Source organism: Scylla paramamosain, chromosome 2 (genome assembly GCF_035594125.1).
Source record: "Scylla paramamosain isolate STU-SP2022 chromosome 2, ASM3559412v1, whole genome shotgun sequence".
NCBI classification, from domain to species: domain Eukaryota; kingdom Metazoa; phylum Arthropoda; class Malacostraca; order Decapoda; family Portunidae; genus Scylla; species Scylla paramamosain.
The window spans coordinates 26,424,961-26,446,796 of record NC_087152.1 but is presented as its reverse complement, the minus strand read 5'-3'; the positions used below and the strand labels follow the sequence as shown (position 1 = coordinate 26,446,796).

At 40.0% G+C, this 21,836-nt stretch overlaps 1 pseudogene; it reads right to left on the bottom strand.

Annotated features, from left to right (window-relative positions):
- LOC135112444 (Y+L amino acid transporter 2-like) overlaps positions 1 to 21,836 on the bottom strand; it is a 172,051-nt pseudogene that overhangs the window by 70,371 nt on the left and 79,844 nt on the right.

Genomic DNA, 21,836 nt, shown 5'->3' with positions numbered 1-21,836 from the left:
TCCGCGCAGCATTTTATCGTCAATACGCCACAACACAGCAGAGGCTGGTCTCCGTGACGGTGCTTCAAGGGTATTCATTGTTTTTTTTTTTTCATTTTTCTTCCAATTCGGTGCATTCAATTTGCACCTGCACAATATTCCATAACGGAGTGAAAGGGAGTCACCAAAACCTGCCTTTGGGCGAGAAGAGATTAATACACTACTATTATATACGTGTTCTTGTGTTATATATGATACTGAAGAGGAATAATCCTCCTCGGCGGTAAATGATTAACTAAGATCAAAATGACGTGTAGTAAAGGAGAAATACCAGGCCAGGTCCTCTACCCCAAGAACTTCACATTGCCGGTGGTAATGTAGGCGAGATGAAACTTATACGTGCAGAGGACACGATTCCCTTCAAGGAAGAGAAGTAGTCCGGTTAATTAGATATGTCCTTCTATGAGACAGACATTTGTGACGTCTCTGGCACGTTTGTAATACAGAGGAAAGTATGTAAGAGGCAATACATTCAGCAGTTTTCCTCAATCGTAAGTGTCCTGATCTGGTAACAGTCTTCCTACAAAACCTGACACCTGATAGGCTCTAGGCAGATTAAAACATTTAACACTGAAGGGAAAAACGTTGAACACAATGGACGTGAATGCTGGGGCTTACTTCACTATGGACCATGACTTGACGTTTGGAAGAGAGGAAAGCTTTGACGAGTTACAAAGGCTGAGTATGGAGTCTTGGCTCATCACAGGATTTAAGGCTGAGGGAAAAACGCTAAATACAGTGATGGGTGTTGCAGGTTACTTGATTCTGGTGCTGGCACTGTTTTTTTTTGTTTTTTTTTCCACTGCTTTGCCGCCATGATTCGCGCCAAAGAACATTCACGCTTCAAGTTTTCTGCATCGTGTTGGAAGAGGACGAAGTGCGGCCTGTGGTGGTTTTTGTTATGCTTGGGTGTCTGTTGGATGGCGGTGCTCTTCATGTCACTGCTTCATCTCTTTCACTGCAAGACTTTTCTTTTTTTTTTTTTTTGCTTCAACTCTTTTAGTGCTAAACATTTTTGTCTTCTTTTAATTCCCTTCCTGCTACATTTTTTTCTCTCTACTTCAACTCCTTCAATACAAGACATTTTTTCTCTCTCTCTGCTGCAACTCTTTCACTGCTGGGTGATTTTTTTTTTTCTGCTTTACCCCTTTCAATGCCAGACAATTTTTATTTTCTCCTCAATTCTTTCACTACAAGATTTTTTTGTTTTTGCCTCAACTTCTTTTATTGATTGCTAGACAAAATTCCTTCTCTGTTTTAAATCTTTCAGCTGCTAGACATGTTTTTACTGCTTCAACTCTTTCACTGCCAGACTATTATTTCTTCATCACCTACATTTTTATAACAATTACTTAGGACATAAGAACACAATGGAAGCAGCAGGGAGCCAGTAGGCCTACATGTTGCAGTCCCATAAGTACACCCGCCTATCATTCTTATTCACAATTTAATATCTCCTTTAAAGCTCCCTATTGACTATTTTGCACTGCACTCGCTTAAATAATTCGGCAAGCTAGAAAAGATAATATCAACTTTCTATTATCGCTTTTTATTTTTGTTTGAATGTTAACAAAGGATGGCTGTAGCAACAAAAGGGTTATTTTTTAAGAGTAGGTAACTTTATTTTACGTGGAGAGAGAGAGAGAGAGAGAGAGAGAGAGAGAGAGAGAGAGAGAGAGAGAGAGAGAGAGAGAGAGAGAGAGAGAGAGAGAGAGAGAGAGAGTAACGGAGATGGCGGAAATGCGATTAGGAAGAGAAGAAAGGATAGGACTGACTGATTAAAATAACAGAAAAAAGAGAGGAAACGAGAACAAAGGAGAGGAAAGGAGAGAACAGAGCAGATCAGAAAACAGAAAAGCCGAAGTAAGGCGAGGCGAGGCAAGACGAGGCGAGGCAAGGAGAGGAAGGGAGAGAAAGGGAGAGGAGATTATAGGGTGGGCGAAGGTAAAGGAGAGTAAGGGAGAGGGAGGAGGAGAAGAAGGGAGGGAGGGTGATATATGCAAATTTCATTGGAATATATTATAACAACAGAAAGAAATGGCCAGGAAAGGAAAACTGAAAATAAAATCATGGTAGAATCAATTTTGAAATATAGAACAAAATTACGAAAGGAGGAAAAGTGTCTGCGACCAGTAATAAAATAAAAACAATGAAATTGATAAAGCGAAAGAGAAAAAAAAAAGAAAGTTGAAAAAAGATAAGAAATAAGTCAGTTAAGATCGAGAATGTTACAAATGGGAGGCGTAAGAAGAAGACGAGAAACGAAATAAAAAAAAATACAGATGAGAAAGAAGGAAAAAAATGAGTAACTGAATGGAAAAAGAAAATACTGGACGTCAAATAGAGAAGAGAACCCTAAATAAATGAGGTATGAGAAAAAAAATTTCTGGAGGAGGAGGAGGAGGAGGAATGGCGGAAAGTGGAGGAGGAAGAGGGAGAAGAACGAGGAGGAGAGAGAAGATATAAGAGGAGGAGGACGGCAAGGAGGAGAAAGAGAAGGAAACGAAGGACGGCGAGAGAAAGGAGCATGAGCATGAGAAGCAATCGTGGAAGGAAGGAGTAAAAAAAAAATAAAGATGGAGGAGGGGAAGGAAGAACACCACGAGTAAGGAAGGGAAAGAAGGGAGAATTGAGGGATTCTCGACTCTTGTCAGGAGTGTCTCGTGTATCACTGCCTCTTTTAATCGAATGAGGACGAGGACGAGGCGACGCGGCACAGGAGAGATGGTAGTAGCGGTGCCCCTCATCCCCTGAACCCACCCATCCATTTCCAACTCAAGATACAGAAACAGTATTCAAAATAGTGCCTTTTCCAGGGTGAGGAAAAATAGTGAAGTTCTCTTTTTACTTCCGAGCCAACCCAGATCCGCCCCCTCTCTTCTTACAGCCATTTGAGTCCAACTTAGCGCCGCTGGAATCATTGCCTAGTGAGTATTAGGCGAGCCTCCGCATGCATGTTATTCTTGCAAGGAAGTGCCCGTGTGCGCCCTCACAGGCAGGAGACGTGTGCGATGAACCCCTGGGCTGAGAGAGAGAGAGAGAGAGAGAGAGAGAGAGAGAGAGAGAGAGAGAGAGAGAGAGAGAGAGAGAGAGAGAGAGAGAGAGAGAGAGAGAGAGAGAGAGAGAGAGTTAAAGACAGACATAGATAAACATACATCAAATGTTCAAGCACAGAAGACCTAAAGTTTAGGCTGGCAAGATTTAAAACTTGATCCATTGTTTCTGAAAATAAATATTCCTTGATCGTCAAGAGACGGGCATCTGTTATTCTGCACCAGAGTGTTGTCCCTTGAACAATTCACCTGTCACTGGCTTCCCGAGGCAATGCATTATTACTAGGCATCTTCTCTTTGCGTCACATTAGAGTTTCTCTTACTTTTGTTTGACTCAGATCCAATTACTTAAGGGTTTCTTCAGACAAAGAGCCTGTATGCGTAAGAAATATTGAACGCTGTTTTCGCAGTTTCACAATGGAGGTTTCAGATTGATAACAAATAGTAATTGTGAAAAGTGTGGAGACTTTTCTTTCAGTGAAAAGTGTGGAGACTTTTCTTTCAGTACAGAGTGTCAAGGAAGCTTTCTATAATCTCGTTATGTCTTACTAGTAATTCATTTCTCAGTCCATCTGAAAAATGAATGTACGTCCCCTGCTAGCACGAGCACGAGTCATGAATAACTCTGTAAGTAATGACTGGCTGTGTAGTGCTCCACCAAAACTAAATAAAATGTTGTGCTGGAATTCAGAAAACGGCATTAAAGGAAATGAGGTGTACAAAGAAGATGGTTTCATGTTACCCTCAAGCTGTTTTTGTTATATATTTTTGTTCATTAGAATCGTGTACCTTTACTTCAGTAAGAAGTCTTTTACAATCATTGTAGTCAGTGGATTGACCGTCAAAACGTGTTGAGATAAGAATAATACGAGTAAATTCTCAATCGACGATCCTTCAAATAACAACAGTTTACAAAATTATATCTAGTAAGTTAACAATAGATTTGGTTCGGCGAGTAACATACCAAGCTTTCCATTCTGGTCTTAGCCGAGTAACAGATGCATCGAGAATCCTTAGGAATATCAAGTACCTTAACTCATAAACCACTGTAGCAACCAGTGTCTGCCAATGTGTTGCGTTACTAAGAATATCTGCAGGACAGGAAAGTTTATGAATGACTGCTTTACTGCGGGACGGAGAGACAAACGATGCGAGTGGAAGCAAGATTAGAAAATCGTACTAAGCATTTTTTGCAAGAATAATGAATGACTGGCGTTATGGGATGAATTTTACTTAATATTCTGAAGCAAATAGTCAGATGTAGTGAAGAACACGAGCGAGTTATGCATGACATCCATAGATTATCGTTTGTTTAGAATCTCATTAAATATTTTGCTAACAAGTTAACTTACATACGTATATATGTAGGCACTGTACAGAGACAAGGCTTAAATAAACCGGTCACAAATCAGTGAAGCTTCACGGCATGGAGACACCGAGGTTTTGAGGCAGTGAGATGGCATAAGAACCTTTCATAGGGCCGAGTACCTTGTCCCGAGCAAACACGCCGCAATCACGTTCTTTGTGATTAGTCTTCTCTCTTAAAGTCCATGGTCTGCTAAAAATATGAGTGATCATATTTGGAAACAGATTACCAACACATCAGAGGCCTTTTGATCGAGGGAAAACACTACTCACAGTTCAGTCAAGTTCTGAGCAGGACTGTACGAAAAATAGTGGTCCATATATTTAACTATTCCCTGTCTTGTACTAAATTATAACCATTGTTACATTAAACAAATAACAATGCAGTCATTCACTTTTTTCATCACTCAAATATACCAACAAAATTCACTGACTCGAAAACTTCCAACAAAAGACTGATGAACCAAACACTAAAACGTCAGCTGTTATTATCATAAACAAACATTCTATTATATCGCTTACTATTCAAACAGAGCTGCCCTTGCATCACAATATTAATTACAATGTACCGTGTAATTTGACTGGCTAATATATTGTACATACAAGAGCCGATAGACATGAAAAAGAGGTGTTTTATAATTTATGAGCAAGTAGTAAGCCGTGATGAGGAAGCCATACTCTTCCTGTTATAGAAAAAAGAATAAATTAAACAAGAGTGGCACAACAATCACAGCATTTCTATAGAACTTGTCTTTTCCTGCATATTCTAGAGGGAAAGAGAAAAGGAATAAAAAAAAAATAGTAAAAATGAATGAATGAATAAATAAGATAATCCAAGGAGAAGCAGTCCCCTCTGTTCCTCCCCACCCTGCAGGAATGACATGCCTCGCGGGAAGGGTACAAAGGCCTGCACTCTAGTCCCTCTCAGTCGTCATGAGGGACCCACCAGCCTAACCAGGACCCAGTCTGCTAAATCCCCGCGTCTCAGGATGGACAGCACTACAGAGAACAACAATGACAATGAAAGTGATATGAAGTAATAAATTACTGGTATTGTTATTATTATTATTATTATTATTTGATATGAAGTAATAAATTATTGGTATTATTATTATTATTATTATTATTATTATTATTATTATTATTATTATTATTATTATCATTACTATCATTATCAATCTCATTATTATTGCTAATGAATTAACAGTGTTCTTATTGCTTTTACATTTATGATAATGATATTTAGGTAACTATTACTGTGAAAATTACTGTTTCTTCTGTTTCTGCTGTACTACAAGAGTACATCATCACAAACCACAGATGAACAAAGTGTTATTGCAGAGGAATAGTGGAGGCCTTGTACAAAATTAACTCCTCAGAATGGCTTGCTTTCCAACACGCTAAACAATACTGTAAAGTCAATTTATTCTTTTCGGGGAAACAAGACGAAATGGATTTAATTTCTTTAATTTTTATACTAAACGCAGAAAACCTGATTCTTAAACGTGGTCAGCTCCCAAGACTATTTCAGATCGGGTTCTCATGGATGTTTTCCTACTGATAGTGTAGTAGAATTCTTGCTAACCTACTAATTAATAATGAAACAACCTTGAAAATCATCATAACTCTCACTGAAGCCAGTAAAAAAAAAAAAAAAAAAAACGAGATTAGAGCCCGAAACGTTTATGAACACCAAGAATAAACCAGTCACACCTTGAACATAACAAATGCAAACAGACAAATGCCTGCAACAGAGTTAAATCTATTCACCCAAAAATCAGAGAACAAACGAAGAATTACTTGTAGTTTGTTTACAAGAGTGATTAAGCGTTGCGGCAGAGTAATGAAGCACTCATGGCGGAATAACCCCTCACAACATATAATGTAATGCCTTGCTTTCGGTCCTCTAATGGAGATTCCTTCGTCAGTGCCGGCAGGAAGGCGAGGCGGCCTTCCCTGACCCAAACTCCTGCTAGAACACGTTGTTGGATGTAATATACGTAAGTATCCGCCTGGTGCGCCTTCCTACACATGCCTCTTGACTACGCGAGTGTAAAACGAAAGCTTACGTATTTGATAATCAGTAGATGTTATCATGCAGTACAAGAAGCGGAGAAGAGAATAAGGCATTGAAACTCCAGCAGTATAGTCTTCTCTTGTTAATATTCAGAACACTGGAAAATTTATTAGCATGAAATCTCCTCCGCCCCCCCCCAAAAAAAAGAGAGGGGAAAGTAAGTTTTTTTTTTTTTTTATCCTAGTCAACATTACTATTTTCAAAGAAAGTGTAATGCAAAAAAATAAGTGGCAAAAAAAAAAATAAATAAATAGGTGATAATGAAAAAAACAACTATTCGAAAAAGTGTTAAATATGATCCTGGGGAATATAAAATAAGAAATTCAAGTTTTCCCCTAAATCTTAAGCACAAAGTTATCTTATCTTCTCCTTAGACCTGTAGATACTCTTCCCTCTTCTTCCCTTTCTTTTCTCCCTCCTCTCCGCCGCACCATCGTTATAACACCTAAGCAACAGAACTGATAAACTTTCCACTCAGTCCGCTCCTCGTGTCCCGCCCAGCCCCTGCTCGATCTTCCATGTGAAGGCCCCACCTCGTCCAGCTCAGCCCATCCCTGTCTCTTCCATCTCGCCAAGGGAAGGACGAGTATGCGAGGCGAGCTGTACTTGGCGCCGGCCCCTCGTCCTTCTTCCAGGGAAGAGGAGGAGGAGAACATGCAGCAATACTTTCTTGATATGTATTTTTTTTCTCGTTTTTAGCGCCTTTGTACAAAGCAATGCACAGAGAGAGAGAGAGAGAGAGAGAGAGAGAGAGAGAGAGAGAGAGAGAGAGAGAGAGAGAGAGAGAGAGAGAGAGAGAGAGAGAGAGAGAGAGAGAGAGAGAGAGAGAGAGAGAGAGAGAGAGAGAGAGAGAGAGAGAGAGAGAGAGAGAGAGAGAAATGACAGAAATTACACCATTTCCATAAAAGTACAATCCATGGGACTCAACGGCCTACATGCAGTCCAGTACGTATCATACTCGCACGTGTGAGGAGCAGCACAGGCGAGGCCACACTCCCGCCCCGCTGCGTCACTGTGTGGCGGTGTGCACGCTTCCAATAAGTCACGGACGCATTGACTTGTGACAGAATTCATTGCACGACACTGGATGGCATCATTTGGATACATATTGCATTCCACAACCACGTGAATGAATACATTGCATTACATTACAACAACACCGATATTATCCAGTCATGTTATGATGCATTCGGGTTCTTTAATTCCATAGTGGGATCAAATGAAAGTAATTTACTTGATTTGGTTGTAGTGAAGCATTTGATTTGTCTGTTCCATGTCAGTTTCTATATTGTCTACAGAGAAGTATTTGTGGCTCTGTTAATCATTCCATTTAATACGAGAGAGAGAAACATCATATATATATATATATATATATATATATATATATATATATATATATATATATATATATATATATATATATATATATATATATATATATATATATATATATATATATATATATATATATATATATATATATATATATATATATATATATATATATATATATATATATATATATATATATATATATACATTTTTTTTCTTTCTTTTTTTCCGTACTCAATTCAAACGCCAGAAGAGATCCAGGTTAAACTCTCTCTCTCTCTCTCTCTCTCTCTCTCTCTCTCTCTCTCTCTCTCTCTCTCTCTCTCTCTCTCTCTCTCTCTCTCTCTCTCTTCGCCTTTAGAAAGACAATAAACAACTGAAGGAGAGTCCGGTGTTTTTATTAATTATTTTGAGTCGGCATGAGGAACTTCCAGAAAGTTAATTTTCTTTCATAAATCTAAAGTTCAAGATAATTAGTTTCCTCGAAAGGTTATTCACTAAAATCTACTTCACCTGAAAAATTATTGACGGCTAATTTTTTTTTGTTTTTTTTGTAACTTTATATCCATCATTACTTGTAAGGTTTGTTTTTAATTGAAGTTTTAAAGATAGACAATTTGTGGCCCACTTTTGCATATCTTCTACCATTATTCCTGTTATAGAAAAAGAATAAATTAAACAAGAGTGGCAGAACAATCACAGCACTCCTTATGAACTTATCTTTTCCAGCATATTCTAGAGGGAAAGAGACAAGTAATAAAAGAAAAAAAACAGTAAAAATGAATGAATGAATAAATAAGATAATCCAAGGAGAAACAGACCCCTCTGTTCCAGCCCCACCTTGCAGGAATGACATGCCTCGCGGGAAGGGTACAAAGGCCCGCACTCTAGTCCCTCTCAGTCGTCATGAGGGACCCACCAGCCTAACCAGGACCCAGTCTGCTAAATCCCCGCGTCTCAGGACGCGGGGATTTAGCATTATTTCCCTGGTTACAACTTTCCTGAATTAAGTAAATGGATGCTTCCCATTTCCCACGCCTCGATGCGTAAGACTTATATTTGCTCATAGTATGTCCAATTTACTTATGCATGTATCTTCGCTATCTTCGCTCTCTCATATGTTTTACTGATAAACTCTGCAAATCTCAGCTGCTTCTGTTTTTCTTCTTCCTACGACTCAAACTGTTTCACAAGAGCAGTACCAATAGCTCTCCGAAACTAAACTGGCCAGCTTATGGGAGCTACATATTGAGCGGTGTGTCATCTCATTTGTGTAGCCTTAGCCAGACTCCATGACACACAAAAATAAGATATCTTTTTGAACGAGGCAGTGGACACGATAGGTTTGTTTCTGTTATAAGAGACCATCACTCGGCCGCTCAGGTGACCCTGCGTTCACAATATAAATGACAAGGTACACATACACAATCACGAGTGTTTTAGATAAGTGTACGAGTGTTCATTGCAGCATAAATGAAATCTTGAGCATTATGGATCACGAGTTTAAGTCTTGTAAATAAAAAAAAAAAATATATATATATATATATATATATATATATATATATATATATATATATATATATATATATATATATATATATATATATATATATATATATATATATATATATATATATATATATATATATATATATATACATTCCTTTGGACTGGTAATAATTTCCTTCATGTTTCTGAACACTTTTCTTCACAATTCTGATCATGTTTTATTATAAGCGAGATGAAATACTGTATTCTTTATATGACAGTAATTTCAGCACTTGGAAATTCATCAGGAAGCAGTAAGGCGGCTGCGGCAGAGTGCACGTAATGGCCGCCATTACTCCTGCTGCCTCCTGTTTCTCGCCGCAAACTGTTATAGGCTTGTGTGATTTTTATTCCTGTCTAAGGAGTAATTTTATATCGCCGAAGAAATAACTTTTCCAGCACACACACACACACACACACACACACACACACACACACACACACACACACACAGACCAAACCAGGCAACGCAGAGGTAAAGTAGAAAGACGGTGTTTGTCTGGAATTCGCAGTGTTGTCACGTCCTCTTGAATGCTATCCATGAGCAGCATCCGCGCACACACACACACACACACACACACACACACACACACACACACACACACACACACACACGGGGTTTATTTTCTAATTCTAATTTATCTAAATATCTAATTTAAAAAGCCAGCTGCTGTTATTTGAGTTCCGCCCTGCAGCAAACAAGCCAATATCGTCCTGAGACCAGTAACTGTTGGGCGCGATTGGCGGACCGCGTCTGGTAGACAGAAAAGTGACGGCCAACTTTGAGAACGGTTTATACTCGCGGGCAGAGCTTTGGAGCCACTGACACCAGCTGAGAGAGAGAGAGAGAGAGAGAGAGAGAGAGAGAGAGAGAGAGAGAGAGAGAGAGAGAGAGACAACAGACTGGCGCAGCAGCTCCAGCGTTGGACTGCTTGGAGCACCACAGGAGAGTCGCCGCCCTGACGGTGCTACACAAGGCACAGGTCCAGCACGTGCCGCACCTGACGGACCTGAGGGCCACCTGGAGGAGGTCTGAACTATGCACGAGGACGGTGCTGAGCAACGACTCCCTCTTGGAGGTCCCAAGGTCCTACTCCACCACCCACCAGCGCGCCTTCACATCAGGCAAATGTCCACCCAGCAGGCAAAGGTTGCCGCCCACTGATGGCTACAGCAGCACCCACCTTGATGTTTATAGTGTACAGCGTGCAGTGTATAGTCAGTAGTATGTGCAAATATGTGGACAGTAGCGTTTGTCACACGATAGTGTAAACTTTAGGTACTAATATGTCCTCCCTAATTATATCACTGCATTTATTGAAAATGTTCAGAGAGAGAGAGAGAGAGAGAGAGAGAGAGAGAGAGAGAGAGAGAGAGAGAGAGAGAGAGAGAGAGAGAGAGAGAGAGAGAGAGAGAATCTATACAAAGAGATACGAGTAAATATTGAAAATTGTAAAAGCCTGTCACCTTACCAACGACTGGTCTAAACACTACAATTCTTAGTAACCCTGGAATTTCCAAAGAAAGCAAACGATGCGCGTGTACACATGAAGCAAAACTGTCAGCGTTCCTTTTCTTTACGTGGTCAAAGCTGCACTTAGGGCGATTTTTAGTGAACGTTTTTTTTTAAAAAGCACACGTGTTTGTGTTTGACGAGTATCTCCTCCACGTGACTTCATAAGAAGACGCAAATGTAAGTCGATCAAGCACTGCCTCATAAGGATAAACACCTAACTGTAATAGCACCAGGTGAGTGAAAAGCCGCGATATCGAGTTCTCAGGTAGCCAGGTAGCGAGGAGCCGTGTGGTGGTCTGTTCCCTTTGGTGTTGTTGAGAAAAGGGAGAAAAAAAAAAAGAACACGAAGAACGTAAGAAAAGGAGTAAGATAACGAATCGAGACAGGAAATTAGAGGAGCAACAGGAGGAAATAAAGATGTGAAAGAGGAAATTTACGTATTCTGCTCCATCCACCACCTCCCATTTTCTTCCTATTCCTCTTTTGGTAGGACGTGAGGAAAACGATGGTGGAGGTAGTACAGAACAAAAAGACACACTCCTAGCCCTCATGACACACGAGGAGGATGGAGCAACGGATCAAGGCTATAAATGTATTACATGCTGCACTGTGTCCTGTTTCCTAGACTACTCCTCAGGGCACATGTATGCCTGTGAATTGTTTTAAGTCTTAGAGGAAGTGGCAGTATACGTAGATGTGATACAGTTGACTGTAATCCCAAGCACTGCATCATTTTATCCCTGATATTTAACAGGCTCTACTGAAAGTTATTCGTGTTTTTGATGAGTGTTTTCATAGTTGTAGTGATAATTTAGCAAGAATTTTTCTTTAATGTAATAATAATAATAATAATAATAATAATAATAATAATAATAATAATAATGGGAAACAATTTAGGTCGTTCACTGCTACCAATCTTTGCTAATGTCTCTTTAATGATGGCGGCCATTCATTTGTAAGCCACGTCAACTCATTCATGTTAGAAAATCGTTGTATTTTCCTTTAATATATGAAAGTACTTGTTTTTTATGGATGAAAATGTTTTGACTTTATTCATAATTCACAATGCATCACGTACACAGACTTAACTGTCTGAGACCGCACACTGTCACGCACACCATTAAGAGGAACACCGCCGTCTGAAACAGGAAGAAGAAACGACCTCATCAAAAGTAAACAGAAAGAGGAAAACAGAAGACCCAGACAGTAAGCAGAACACGTCAAGGAGTGCCCATATGAAGGCTGCACTCCCACCCAACAACTCAACTCACCTTCTTAAACGACTGACTGCCTGGTTCAACGTTCCTGCTTGTCAAATGTGCATTCATTTTACACCATGATATATATATATATATATATATATATATATATATATATATATATATATATATATATATATATATATATATATATATATATATATATATATATATATATATATATATATATATATCCCCACAAGGAAAACATACGAATAACTACCGTAACATCAGCCAAGCCAGTCGATCCTACCACACTTGCTTATCATTGTTACCACTATTAATGATTTATTATAGCGGTAGACTTCAAAATAGGATAGTCTTGAATTTGACAAATAGACGTGCAAGCTGACTGTTGCAATTCACGGCAACCTCCATGCCTCACCACTTCTACGAGCAAACTAACAGACTGAATACCAAATGACACCAAATAACTTGCATATCAGTCATTATACATCATCACTAGCAACACAAGATACTTCATGGGCGACCCCCCCCCCCCCCACCGCTCTCTCTCTCTCTCTCTCTCTCTCTCTCTCTCTCTCTCTCTCTCTCTCTCTCTCTCTCTCTCTCTCTCTCTCTCCAAACAAAGACTAGACCTGTACAAAGACCAAAACACCACTGCAACATCCCCGTGCTGCCTATAATAGGCAAACCGACACCGTGCACCAAACGTTAACAAAAAACAGCAGCAGCAGCAGCACCATCAAGCAGACATGACACACAACATGAAAGAAAACGGGGAAAGCACTGACAAAGAGAATGACAGACGCATCCCACTTCAAGGTCTCGTCAGCTGTGTCAAAAGAGAGAAAAATAGCGGAGGGGTAAAAGACAAAAGCCATACCTGACATGCTGAAGGACTTTGAGGAGGATAGGGGAGAGGGGACGCCGCAAGTGAAGGCACAAGGCGCACTGGGGCCGCTGGTGGGCGCTGGCTGGCGGCCTTCCAAACTATATATCTTGATCGGCTGCTCTGGGAGGGAGAGAAAAATAAAAAAAAGACGAGAATTCTTTTAATTATCCTTCGTCTTTCCCCGACTAGTGACACCCGAGGCCACGATAATGTGCCCCGCGGGTGTCGCTAATGGTGTGGTGGTGGTGGTGTGTGAATGTAAGTGTGGTGATGGTGGTGGTGGTGGTGGTGGTGTTATCAAAGGTGTGGTAGTGTTGGTGGTGTGGTGCAAATGGTTACTGGTATCGCAGTGTTGTTTTATATGAAATGTTATAACATCCTTAACCCTTATATTCCAGTGTAAACTATTTTCTCATAAGCCATGACAGGTAAGAATCATAAACCTAGAAATTGTCAGAAGACTATTTGAATACTAATATTTTTTTCTCTGTGTTATTCTGAATACAATGATGTACTTTGTAGCTCCATGTGATCTCTGAAAAGGTTAGTTATGGCTTATCAAGGATCTCGCTGTGTGATCCGTCAACCAGAAACAGCCCGGAGAAGACACACACACACACACACACACACACACATAATAATAGGGAAGGATCTGAGATCCTTCTCTATTATCAGGCTGTCCGTGTCCTTCGCTCTTATCAGGTCCCTTGGCTCTTATCAGGATGGTTTCCACACGGCGGGTCGCTGGTGTTGCCAAGTGTCGCCCTCAGAATGGGAGTCTATCTATCTATATTTATAGAAAAGATGGGTGAAGGAAGAATAATACGAGTATAAGAGGATAGTGAGATATAATGAAAGAAGTATAAGATTAAAGATGGTGGGCTGTCCACCTTGCTATTTTACTTATTGATGTTATATTGTGTATTCTGAGAATGGGAGAATAGCTTAGTTACCGCTAAATATACAAAGCTAGTGGCAACACTACGGGTGGAAACAGATGCCAGACACTTCCACGCGCCATCTGACTCGAGAAACCGCGCTTGGAGCTCAAAATTGAGGCGCGAAAATTCTTGATTACGGGAACGATCGCCGTCGCTATGGACACACTGATGCAATCGTTCATATATGATCACCGGAATGAAAGGGTTAAATAGCAGAGGTAGTGCCTTACTGCTTATATTTAAAGGGATGGAAAAGAAAATTACAAGCATGACTGCAAACTAGCAAAATGTACAAAAGAGTTAAGTGCACAGACATTACACAGTCTCAAGAGATGGCTGGATAAATTGATGGATGATGATGACAGATGGCCTGGCCTGGTGGCGGAGAGCTGTCAGAAATATTGATCTCATATGTACACCGAAAAGCATATCTAGAGAAAAATATGTTATGTGGTAAGCAGTAGTTGTGTTCTTCATTAATATTGTGTGAGTTTTAAATGTGACAATGAAGCCACGTGTTGGGAAGTCCAGTTAGCAAGAATCGGCTTTAAGTTGAGACCCTAGATCTCTATTTCAGCACTTCATCCACCATCCGAACTCCATTCCAAAACTGAAATTACAATGCGCTTTAAGTCCTGCATCAATGTAAGGTGGAAGTGTTCAGCCAAGGCACTGCAGGATGAAGGAGAGATAGAGCAGTGAGTTATGAGCCAAGACGTGAGATTAGTCGCTGTCTTGAATTTAGAACCTATCGGCGGATGAATATTATGTCTTTTCAACAATAAAAGCCCTTTACGGTATATATTTAGGAAATTTTACGTAATAATTTCTTCTTCTACAGCTTTATTTCCTATAGATACGAAAATAGATCGGCAAGTGGGAATTATACACATGCTGCATCCAACTTTATTTCACGGTTTCATTTTCTAATACGCCAATAGGGGGAGATAAACGTGTGGTGGCAAATTATGTTAGGGAGAGTGTATGGGTGTTGCAGTGTGATAAGGCCACCATTAATACTCATGTACACTCACACACACACACACACACACACACACACACACACATCCCATCGCCTCTCACGCGTGTTTTACAGAAAAGACTCACAATTCAAAGCCATTTTATTCACCTGTGTAGTTACTTTCAACGATATTCACACTAAGACATATACAGACAAGCTCTTCAACAGTGCTTCCATCAGTCAGTGCGCCTCCCTTCCCTCATGACCGCCTGTGTGATTTGCAGGGATCAATTAATGCTTTTTTTGTCTGAGTTTTTTGTCGGTATCCTTTTGTGCGATTCAGACACCCGTATTAGCATTACGTTGTGAGCTGGACTGGAAGGCTAATTCACTCAGACTGTATGGGCAAGTGATGCTTTTAGCGGTTCACGGGATTTGGTTTCACTGCAATGATTAAATCGGTGCTTTGTTTCGGGTTCATTAGCTTCATTCCTTTTTCAATTGCTTGTATTTGAAGTCTTATCCGGTAGATAGAATTTGGCGGTGGTAGTGGTGGTGAGAGAGAGAGAGAGAGAGAGAGAGAGAGAGAGAGAGAGAGAGAGAGAGAGAGAGAGAGAGAGAGAGAGGCAGGCAGGCAGGGAGACACAGACAAACGAATAGATTGACAGATAGATAGTTAAACACACAGACAGACAAACAGACAGACAAACAGACAGACAGACAGGCAGACAGACAGGCAAAGTCGGTGATCTGCTTGTCCCCAGTGGTCTCATTTTTATATCTATGGCATGAATTGTGATAATCTAGCACGACCTTTCGTTGTCAGTTATGAAAAGCGTTACATAATATTATCAGAGGCTGAGACACTGCTGCTTTAATTGTCGTTATTGTGTTATTACAGTTACGTTGTTATATCAGATAATGAGTGGTGAAAAAAAAGCACAGGATGGTACAAGATATATATATTTCTGTAACGTCCTCATTGTCGAACCGTTACAGAAATAAAGATCTGCTGCTTAATCCTGCATTTTCTCACCACAAAAATCTACTCACCACACTTAATAAATCGAGATAAACACCCTTAACATAACTGTGATATTTTGGGTCTACATGAAGCTTCCTTATAAGACCCAAACCACACACACACACACACACACACACACACACACACACACACACACACACACACCACAAAAAAAAAAAAAACTTTCCCCTTTCCCATTTCCCAAGCAAACGCAGAATCTCTACTTGGAATTGTCGAGAAAATATTCCCCCCGAAGATACGAGGCGGCAGAACAGGTCCGCATGAAAAAGAAAGAACATGAATTTCCTTGCATAGTTTGCTCGTCACATCGGGATTAGATAGTTCCCAAGTGCCGGTCCCCGATACCAGGAAGAATGGGAGCAGGAGCAGGAAGAGGAGGAGGAGGAGGAGGAGGAGAAAACAAAAGGAAAAAAAAGGAAAAAAAGAAATAACGGAAGAAAAAAAAATTAAGAAACAAGAAAAGAATGTGGACACAGTTATAACTTACACACACAAAGAGGGGAAGGGAGAGAGAGAGAGAGAGAGAGAGTCTAAAAATAGTCAAAATAACCGCAAAAAGTAAATCCTCTTTTCTAGACATTGACACGGAATAGCTGCAAGTGATTCACCAGGAAAGAGACATCAAAAGATCTGAAAAGAACCGACCAACATATTCACTATCTCTGCTACACAAGTATTTCACAAACTATTCTCTAATAGGATTACTGCAACGCTTGATCTCACTCCTTCCTGCGACTCCCGTTAGGGGTCGCCACACCAGACCACCAGTCACCATTTCACTGTCTTCTTCGTTTTCTGTTGCAATAATTCAACACAGCACACAGGGTTCAGGAGGCGTTGTACAGCTCACGAAATCCATGTGAAATATTTCGAATAAATAAATCCACAATGCATGGCTTTAGCTGAGCAAGAAAAATATCCTCAACCATATATACACCTTCGGAGTGACTGAAACACTGGGGAGGATTGAGGTTAGGGGACATATGAATATACTGGAAGACTCATACGAGGTACAAAGTAGTATGTCGAATAAATGAATCCACAATGCATGACTTCCACTCATCAAAAAATGCCCCCGATTCTGTAAAAACCTTAGCAGTTATTGAAGCAATGAGAACGAGAAGAATAGAGGAGCCATGTCAAAGTATTGCAAGTCTGATGCAGGAGGAGGACACACGCACACACACACACACACACACACACACACACACACACACACCACCGCGACCTGCTTCCCCGCGAGGCACCGCCGCCGCAACGAGCCCTACGTGCATGTACCAAGCTGGTCCCCATCAGAGGCTGCACTGACCGTTACAAGCACATCGCCGTCCCACTCTAGTCAGGCTGTTTAATAACCACTCATGTTACTTCTACTCTTGTTTGTCATTCTAGTTAATTTTATCTTCTTACATTGTTTTAATTTCTCTGTTCTTAATTTTGCCCTTTTACCTTTCATTTTTATAGTCTTCCTCATAATTTGCCTCTGATTTGGTGGTATTCTCAACGTTTTGAATGTTTTCTTTCTATCACCAATGTATATTTTCAGCCGCTGGCTGCCTATAAATATATATATATATATATATATATATATATATATATATATATATATATATATATATATATATATATATATATATATATATATATATATAGGATGGGCACCGGCCAAGGGCAACAAAACTTCAATAACATAAAAAGGGCCCACTGAGGTGCCGGTCCCCGGACAGAGTCGAAAGCGTTAGTCAAAAAATACAGGACAAGTGTGTTGAAACCTCCCTCTTGAAAGAGTTCAAGTCATAGGAAGGTGGAAATACAGAAGCAGGCAGGAAATTCCAGAGTTTATCAGAGAAAGGGATGAATGAGTGAGAATATAGGTTAACTTTTGCATTAAAGAGGTGGACAGAAAAAAGGTGAGTGAATGAAGAAAGTCTTGTGCAGTGAGGTCGAGAGAGGAGGGGAGGTTAGCAAGAGCAATTGGCATGAAAATAGCTGTAGAAGATAGCAAGATATGCAACACTGCGGCGATAAGAAAGAGGCTGAAGACAGTCAGTTAGAGGAGAGGAGTTGGCAAGACGAAAAGCTTTTAATTCCACCCTGTCTAAAAGAGCTGTATGAGTGGAGCACCCCTCCCCCCCACATACATGTGAAGCATACTCCTTACATGGACGGATAAGGACCCTGTATAGAGTTAGCAGTTGGGGGGTTGAGGGGTGAGAAAACTGGTGGAGATGACTCAGAAAGCCCAACTTCATAGAAGTTGTTTTAGCTAGAGGTGAGATGTTAAGTTTCTAGTTTAGATTATAAGTAAAGGATAGACCGAGGATGTTCAGTATAGAAGAGGGGGACAGTTGAGTGTCACTGAAGAAAAGGGGATAGTTGTCTGGAAGGTTGTGTCGAGTTCATAGATGGAGAGCAAGAAAAAAGTCATTGTCACTGAACAATACTAAGTTTGTTCTGCCCCAATCAGAAATTTTAGAGAGATCAGAAGTCAGGCGTTCTGTGGCTTCCTTGTATCTATCAATAGCATCTACCAATCAACCGTTGATTATAAATGATGATAATTATAATAATATTATTATTATCATTATTATTATTATACACAAAAAAATGTAACACAGCTACACTAAATGTACTTGCAAAACTAAAACCGTAAAATTAGAGAAGAACGGAGCAGGTAAGTGCAAAGTAGTTTACCTGCTTCCACGTCTCCCTCTCTTCGTAATCCAGGTGATAATGTACGTCAATCACCTGCATTATGTATCTATTTCAGGCAAACATGTTTTTTTTTTACTTAACCCCCTTAACTTTACCATGGCGACTATGTTGTTCTCTTCTGGGAGTAATGAAATCTGTCTTTCTGCACTGCTTTTGTCTTAACAGCCAATTATATAATTAGGATCATATATATATATATATATATATATATATATATATATATATATATATATATATATATATATATATATATATATATATATATATATATATATATATATATATTAAACCACTAGGGACTATCCTCTCAAAGTCTGGGTTCTTATCTCGACTATTTTTAATTCTGTATTGAAAGTTGTTTGTATTTTCGAAGTTACTCTCATTGTTCTTTGATAATTCATCTGACTGGACAGTTTTGGGGCTCTCCAGAAAGCTTTTATGATTAAAGTTAAAGCTTGATAAGGATTGTGCACTATCACTGGGAACAGTCACCATACGATCATCACAGAAGCGTCTGACAACGGTCTAAATAGTAGAAAAATGTGTCTATTTCTTTCTGCATCATGACATCAGCTTGATTTACACCGAAAATCACTATACTCTCAAAGGTTCACAATAAGATTAGTGACAAAGGAGTTAAAAGATGCAATCCAGTTATTCATCATTTAGTTTCCTTTATTTACCTTGATAAAGAATAGGTCATTTTTGGGAAAGTGGGATTTTTTTTATATCACAATAAGAAGCAATCGGTTCTAAAATAATGGAATGTGACTTGAACGGACTCGTTAATCCGACAGTTTGTAATGGTATGAATTGTTACATTATAGTTTACTCTCTCTTTCCTTCTTTCCTCGCGTACAGCGTGGGACCCAGGCTAAGGTCAGCTGGGTTTCCATATAAATTTTCATCTCTTTTTTCCTTCTCCTGTAGCTGCGCTGTAAAAACCACCCTTAGTTCAGCATCGTTTTCACGGTTTAGTATGGGAAGTGAGTTATAGCCGTACATAAATGTATGTTACTCTAGTTAACTTTTGGTGACAGTATACATGTATACTGTATCATGATGTGTTCTGTTTAGTACTATCATGTATTATGTACTTAACATACGTAACAGTATTAGGAAGGGCCCCTGTATTGGCTACCTGGCCACCATGATATGAAGCTGAAGCTGCCGGGTGGAGTGCCGGTGGGTGAGGTGGGCAGAGAGGGCTCGCGAGAGTTCCAAGCCAGACGTGGTGTCTCCAAGCCAGACGTGGTGTCTCTGTACATACTTGTACCTAAGGAACCAAATGAGTGTGAAAGCCACAACGTGTTTGTTATAACACCCTTGCAGAGCTTCTGATCCATTAAAGAAACCCCTTACAGAGCTTCTGATCCATTAAAGAAACAGACAGGGAGAGAGAGAGAGAGAGAGAGAGAGAGAGAGAGAGAGAGAGAGAGAGAGAGAGAGAGAGAGAGAGAGAGAGAGAGAGAGAGAGAGAATCACACATAGGCGAGTAACATTACATGTGACTGTAACAAGTTAGTGGTGAGTCAATGTGCAGCCTTAAGAGAAGACTAGATAAAATTATGAATAGGGACAACAAATGGCTATGTTTTATTCAGGAAATGGTCTCTTGCAGCTTCCACCATTTTCTTGTTCTGAAGAATGGGTTAAGAAAAGGACTAGATAGATAACCTCACTTTAACTCCCACACCAGCCACAGTGCAGTTGTCAGACACAGTGACATCCTCTAAACTGTTCATCATGTGACAAAAACACCACCATCAGTTTGGCACTAAATTAATGAGCGACCCGTGCCATGAGAACCTGTTTGTCTCGCGGCGTCACATCCCGCCCAGCAGTCCGTCACCAGCCGGACTGGTTCCTATTAGTGGAGCAACACCTGAACACTGCAGTCCATCACATCACTTGCTACGTTGCCCTTCTGAATTTTACATTTTACATTAATATATCACCTGCTATGTTTTCCTTTGTATTTTGTATTTTTGTTTCTATGACATGTACTACACAGTTGGCAACATATTTATACATCCCTACTGTTAATTTTTAAAAGATGTTTTGATTACATACTCTGTTGTTTCCCTGTATTCTGATCACACTGTCGTGTTCACGAGAGTTTCTCCTACTTAACGTCATAACATATTTCAGCATTCAATGACTAACTGATGAAAATACCGAGCGTAAGTAAAACAGGTTAGACTTTTTTTTTAACCTCTTCACAGTTCCACTCGTCGTAATACAATTTCCTTTTTTTGTTTTGTCAAGTTTTTACCATAAACCTTGATTCTACAGTCACTGCTGAGTCTGATGGTGTCAACCAAGACTGGCTATTCCGTATATGAAGGAAGCTATGGCAAATAATTTGCGCTTTCTGTGCGTTCGAGATCGATCTGCAGTGATGAGGCGATAGCTGCGCGAGTTGCGAGGCACAAGAAACCTTCGCTCAAATGCCGATAAATTGAAATATGCAAAATACGGCAAAACGCTCACATGCAGATAAATCGAAATATGCAAAACAGCGAGTCATGAAATAAGAAAGATGCGCCGTCAAAAGTTACATACTAAATAGTGTTTCCGAGACTGAAATCAGAATTCTTATATGCGATGGACACCAAAAGGTGCTCCTGGGCAAATCATCGCTGTGCCCTCCAGGGGCCAGGCGGAGCGATGGGTTGTAGAGGTGTGCCGTAACAAAATTAGAAGCCCCTCGCTCCGGTCGGGGAATTGGAAGCTTCTTGCTCCGCTCGAGGGAATAAGTTAAATTAGAAAATATGTTGTAAACTCGTATTTCCATATCATTCTGATACGGTGTTATTTCAACGCTATATTTTATTTTCTCGTGTCTAGTTTTTAAGGGAATATTTTCATAGACGCGCGCGCGCACACACACACACACACACACACACACACACACACACACACACACACACACACACACACACACACACACAACGGACAAACCGTATTTTATTTTCACCCACCCACACACAAACATGGATGAACAGTTTTAATTTTATGGTTCTCTCTCTCTCTCTCTCTCTCTCTCTCTCTCTCTCTCTCTCTCTCTCTCTCTCTCTCTCTCTCTCTCTCTCTTTTGAGGCACTAAAGTTGTTATACACACACACA